Source organism: Mastomys coucha, unplaced genomic scaffold (assembly GCF_008632895.1).
Source record: "Mastomys coucha isolate ucsf_1 unplaced genomic scaffold, UCSF_Mcou_1 pScaffold5, whole genome shotgun sequence".
Lineage (NCBI taxonomy): Eukaryota > Metazoa > Chordata > Mammalia > Rodentia > Muridae > Mastomys > Mastomys coucha.
This window is the reverse complement of record NW_022196911.1, coordinates 43,824,755-43,831,196: the sequence shown is the minus strand read 5'-3', so window position 1 is coordinate 43,831,196 and position 6,442 is coordinate 43,824,755. Positions and strand designations below refer to the sequence as shown.

Sequence of the window (6,442 nt, the reverse complement as noted above, 5' to 3'; positions counted from 1 at the left end):
AAATCAGGCTGGAGAGCTGGCTCAGCGGTTAAGAGCACTGACTGTTCTTCCTAAAGGTCCTGAGTTCAAATCCCAGCAACCACATAGTGGCTTACAACCATCTGTAATGAGACCTGATGCCCTCCGTGTCTGAAGAGAGACACAGTGTACTTACATATAATACATAAATAAATCTTAAAAAATCAAACCTGGTGAACACGGGGGAAGATACCCACAGACCTGCCCCTCGAGTGCACAGCGCCCTCTTGTGGCCAGGACATGTAGTATAGACTGACATAGTGCAGACTGAGGATATCAACAAGGGCCAAGGCCAGCTTGCAGTGGGAGCCACCACAATGTGTGAGTATGTGGTGGTCAGATGAGAGAGAAAGAGAAATGGAGCAGCTTGAGCATTGTGAAGAGAGATGGAACTGGAGACTGGAGGGCGGAGAGGAGTGGCCAACCCTGCCACCTGGGGCCGTGGTCTCAGCCCTAGCTGTCACTTAGGGCCATGTTTGGGTCCATTCAGCAGCAGCACTGGTCAGTGTTGATGTCCATGGCTTCTGTTACCACTAGAGAACATGGGGATGTTTCTGGCTGGGGCAGCTGCCTGGGACCACATGGACGTCCAGGGGCTGCGCAGAACTGGCTCTGCCCCTCATTGGCTTTGGCTCTCTGGAGAGCCGGCCCTTGCTTCATGTAGCATAGTAGAGCCGACCCTGGTGGTGGAGGCGTGGGTGAGCTGGCCCGGAGGCCATGAAAGCAAGAGAGCTGACCCTGCCTCCTGCTGATGGTGGTTGCTTGCCACGCATATTTGTGTGATGGCGGTATTTGAGGAGTAAACTTCAAGGAAAGTCAGTCTCCTGCCTCCGCATTGTCGCCTGGCACCCCAAACTCAGAGGTAGCCCAGATATGTCCTCGTACTTGTGTGCTAGGGGGTCACCAAGATATCATTTCTTTACAGCTAGTAAAAGAAAATTCGGACATTGCTCTCTGACCTTCACCAATGTTCCAATGTCCTAGTCAAACCCTGGCTTGGAATGTTAAACCATTCTAACTAATTGCCTCCAGCATTGTGGGTAGGGCACTGAAGCTCACAGAATGAGAGACTTATCCCAGGACAAGGTCAAGTAAAATCCTCCATTCTCAGTCACATACTACAGCTGAACCACTCCTAGGAATTAGCAAGAGACTGTCTCTACTTCCCCAAAAGATTAACATAGTGGGCTTTTTACCTAGGATGGGTGGGACCTTAATCTGAGAGTGTGTGTGAGAGACAGTCCACATAATTGAGCATTCTAGATACAACAGTCTACATTCAGCATTCGGACTCGAACACACTCGGACTAGAACCAGAATTTAGATTCGTGTAGTCCGTAGCCCCCCGGGCCACCAGTCGAGATTCAAGAGATTGAACATTTGAGATTCGAGCATTCAACATTGAAGATTCGAGATTCGAGCCTCTACCCTCCTGCCCGGTCCATGCGGCCCCAGCATGCTCGGAGCCCGGGGGTGCTGCACCAGTCCAGAGGAGATGGCTGATGTTTTAGGACCCAGGGTGTTTTAGATGGCTTCAGATGTACCTTGACTACCGAGCTGCCAGATTTTTCATTTTTCTCTGTTGCAACGATTGTAAAAGCCTCATATCATTTTTGAGAAATACACCCAGACCTTACACCACTCGTGTCTAGTCTGTTTGTCAAAGCCAAATTCCCGTGCACCCCTGGCCAGAACCCATCGTCCCGCGGAACAAGGGACCCCATAAGAAACCCCAGTCCGTGGCAGTTGCTGGGTGGCTTAGCCAGAACTGTGCTAGAGAACTTGCCCTGGTGGTGTGGATAAGAGAGAGCTGGCATGCCTGCTAGCTCAGCGGCCACCCAGGCCCAGATCCAGGGCTTTGAGTTGGCCCACTGCAAAAATGAGAGATTGGTATGAGTGAAAGGGCTGGTCCTGCTGATCCAAAGGTGCAGGATCTCCATGACTCAGGCAACAACAGGAGAACCAACTGATGATGTTACAGAAGCCAGAGACCTCGAACCAGACCAACTGGTTTGACCAGTCAACCGCAGTTCGAACCACCTCATTGCGTTGAATATTTGCAAGTGAAGATGTGTGGACAGAGGGATAGACTTTGGGAGACAGTGTGACATGCTACAGCTTCCACGATGAGCGGTTTTCCACGCTTTGTTTTGTTTATTTTATTTATCTACTTATTTGTATTTCCTTCTGTTGGGGAGGTTGCAAGGGCGGAGGTGCACCGCGTGAAATTCACAAAGAATCAATAAATCAAAAAAAGTTAAAAAACCAAAGCAAACCAAACCAAACCAACAGCTGGTTAGGTTCAGGGTCTTGAGTAACTTTTGGAGTGGGATAGTCAGCTTTCCAAGTCTTGTCCTGCAGGTGGCAGTGTTGGGACGAGAATCAAATAGACCGCCGGGACGAGAATCAAATAGACCGCCAGGACAAGAATACCTGTCCCAATTTCCTTTCCCCTGGGATCCATCCCGGGTATGGGAAGGGAGGGAGCTCTGTGGTGTTTCACTGCAAGGTTTTAAGGTACTTAGCCATTCTGTTTTTCCTTTTAGTATCGCCATGGGCGATTGGGTTAGGGCGTATGTCTCCCTCTACTGTATCAGCAGTGACTTGAAATGACAAGCGTTACTAGATACATTAGAAATGCTTTAGTTTGCAAAGTTCTCTTCTAGTTAAAGAAATTGCATGCTCTCAAGAGGAGATTGCTTTTTCTGCAATTTGGATACCTTTAGGATCAACCTGTTTTTCAAGGCAAAAATCAATCATGAAGAAAGGATTTGACTCAACCTTAGGCTTGTGTTCTACTGATTGACTTGTGTGTGTGTGTGAGCGTGTGTGTGTGTGTGTGTGTGTGTGTGTGTGTGTAATGGTGTACATGTGGAGGTCACAGGACAACCTTCAGTAGTTAGTTCTTACTGACATGGGTCTCAGGGATCAAACTCAGGCCACCAGTCTTTGTGGCAAGCATGTTTATCCACTGAGCTGTCTCACAGGTCCAGCCTTGTATTCTGATTATATATGTGTGTATGTGTCGGTGTGTGGGTATGTGCTTATGAGTGCTGATGTCTTCAGAGGTCAGAGTTGTTGGATCCCTGGAGCAGGAGTTAACAAACCCAGGTCCTCTGGAAGAGTTGTGAACTACCGAGCATCGCCCTAACTCCAGCTGAGCATTCTAAAATGAACCAGTAGGTGGCGCTCACTTATTTCTTATTCTTACTAAACTAGCATTCAGCTGTGCCTGGCCTTTTGTGATACAATGTTTTCATTGATAAAAAGCACTCGCTCTAAGGCCCTAGTCAAAGGTACCTCACGCTTTTGTATGTAAAGGAAGGTTCTGGGTTCCTTGCTTGTTAATGTAAACTTCCGGGTCTCACGGCTGTTGTGATCCACTAGGTCTTGAGACTGGCTAGTTCCGGAAATGTGGTGTTCAAGCAAGCACTTCCAGGTGATCACGTGGAACAGCATAGCACAGAACATTCTGAGTGAGGAGTGCGGTTGCGGGGCCATGTTTTAAGATGGATTAATAGCCATTGCTTACTGGGACCTCATTATTTACTGAGCTCGGTGCTAGGGTTTTATTAATGTGCAATTCTTCACACCATGAGGCAAATGTGTTGTTTTACCTCTTTACATGGGGAGAAAGTAAAGCACGCAGGCCTCAAGTAATTGTCACGGAGTCACGCAGCATGTAAATATCGCCACTGTGATTTAAATTAGGTTTCCACAGTGGCTGGGTCTGCATTCTCAACAAAAGCACAGATGGGCTTTGGGGTCTCTCCAGCTAATCTGTTTCATGTGTGAAAAGGCCTTTAGACTCTGTGGAATGAACCAAGCTTCAGGCCAGGTTTCTCCAGGGGCCTGAGCTGCGCAGCACAGAGTCACAGAAATAACACCGGAGAAGGGAAAGGCAGCCTTTATTCCAGCCGTTGTACATTCTTTACCAGAAGGGTGAGACGGCTCCTCCCTCCCAACCAATTTTATTATAGAAAGCAAGGTTCAGATCTTCTGAATGACTTGGAGAGTCAGGCTAGGAGCTGCATGCCTGCCGGTGACGCCAGCTCAGGAGAGTCTGAGGCCAGCTTGGACTGGACAGGAAGACTCTCGCTCAAAAGGAAGGGGGCGGGGCAAGGAAAGATTTGTTTTCAGATGAAAGTTCTTCGCCCTATTCCTAGACTGAGCCAGGCCATCCAGTACTGGGGACCAGGAGACTTCCACTTTAACAAATGCCCTGATGATGCATCTCCACGTGGGAGAAGCGGTGGACCAGAGGCACTCTGTGTTTTCAGCACGGACACAGATGCGCCATGGGTTTTAGCTTTGGAGGACTGTCTCCCCGGGGTGAAGGCCTATACTCGGAGTTATGTGATGAAAACAAAGCTTCAAGCAGGAGCTACTGTAAACAGATAAGGAGCAGGAAAAAGCTCCTCGGTGTGTGCGTGCGTGCGTGCGTGTGTGTGTGTGTGTGTGTGTGTGTGTGTGTGTGTGTGTGTGTGAGAGAGAGAGAGAGAGAGAGAGAGAGAGAGAGAGAGAGAGAGAGATCTTGTTTGCTAAAGACCCGATACATGTTAAGCATGTAGCCCAGGCTGGCTTCAGGCTTGCTATAAGACCTGGTTTGGCCTTCATTGTCATCCTCCTGCCCTTATCTCTCAAGGGTGGCTTACAGATACGCGCCAGCATTCCTGGTTTGAGCACTTTTTTTTTTGTTGTTGTTGTTGTTTTTTGTTTTTGTTTTTTCGAGACAGGGTTTCTCTGTGTAGCCCTGACTGTCCTGGAACTCACTCTGTAGACCAGGCTGGCCTCGAACTCAGAAATCTGCCTGCCTCTGCCTCCCAAGTGCTGGGATTAAAGGCGTGCACCACCACCGCCCGGCATAAACTCCCTTTTACTTTAGGCTTGACGAATGATTGTTCAGGGTGACACCTTGGTAGGACCCGGCAAGGATCTCTCCCTCCTCAACCCCTCTCACCGCTGGTTTATAATCCGCAACAGAAAGCACATTAGAAAGCTCAGTAATGATTGTCTGGTGAACATGCCCAGATAAAAAGATAAAAAGAATATTCACAGCAACCTAAAGTCCCCTTCCTGATCTCACTCGGTTACTACTCTTTCCACTCCTCAAATGTAACTGTTGCTGTTGTGTTTTTGTTATTATTATTATTATTATTATTATTATTATTATTATTATTATTATTACTTAGACAGGATCTCACTGTAACTCAGGTTATTCTGGTTCTTGCTATGTAGACAAGGTCTGCCTGGAATTCATTGAAACTTTTCTGTTCCTAAATCTCACATCTGGTGGCTCCTAACCACTTGCAACTCCAGTTCCAAGAGGATCCACTGCCCTCTGCTGGCCTCCATGGGCACTGCTCCACAATTAAAAAAATAAAACACATCTTTAAAATAAGGAGAGACACAATGAGAGTAAAAGAGTAAAGGGAAGTATATGAACCCATAAAGAGCTATGTCAACTCAAAGGGATTTGTTTTTATAGTATGAACAACAGGATCGTGCCACCCCTCCACAAATGTAGTATGGTGTACACATGACCTTTGGAGAAGACTGGGTTTAAATAATCCCTATAGCGGTTTAGCTAAGTCCAAGTGGAAAGATATGTGACATGTCCTGCAGGCTTTATAAAATAAGACTGATTTGTTTATCTCTAAATGATGAAGTAGAATTAGATATTTTCCATGCGTTTCATCTTAATTAGCAGAGAGGTTGCAATAACAACTTTAGCTTATTAAAAGGGGGTTCATTTACACACGTGGTTTTAAAATAGGAAATGTTTTTGGAGTTTGGTGAGCATCCAGACAGATTCCAAAGCAGGAGAAGGTGACACTAGGTGACATTAACTTTTTTTTTTCTTTTTTGGTTTTTCGAGACAGGGTTTCTCTGTATAGCTCTGGCTGTCCTGGAACTCACTCTGTAGACTAGGCTGGCCTCAAACTCAGAAATCCGCCTGCTTCTGCCTTCCAAGTGCTGAGATTAAAGGCATGTGCCACCACCACCCGGCAACATTTTTTTTTTTTTTAAATATGGAATGCTTCACGAATTTGCATGTCATCCTTGCGCAGGGGCCATGCTAATCTTCTCTGCATCATTCCAATTTTAGCATATGTGCTGCTGAAGCAAGCATGACATTAACATTTTTTTAAAAGATTTATTTATTATATATAAGTACACTGTAGCTGTCTTCAGACACACCAGAAGAGGGCATCAGATCTCATTACAGATGGTTGTGAGCCACCATGTGGTTGCTGGGATTTGAACTTATGACCTCCAGAAGAGCAGTCAGTGAGTGCTCTTAACTGCTGAACCATCTCTCTAGCTCGATGTTAACAATTTTTGGGGTGAGCCTCTGTACTTGGTCATGTGTATATATATATTATATATATTAGATTTATTTATTATTATACATAAGTACACT

The 6,442-nt window shown here is 46.3% G+C and overlaps 1 non-coding gene across 1 annotated transcript; it reads right to left on the bottom strand.

The window, feature by feature from the left end:
* Positions 1-6,044: 6,044 nt before the first annotated feature.
* LOC116079332 lies at positions 6,045-6,147 on the bottom strand. The gene has a single exon (XR_004113904.1). It is a non-coding gene; the product is annotated as a U6 spliceosomal RNA (small nuclear RNA).
* Between the last annotated feature and the right edge of the window lie 295 nt (positions 6,148-6,442).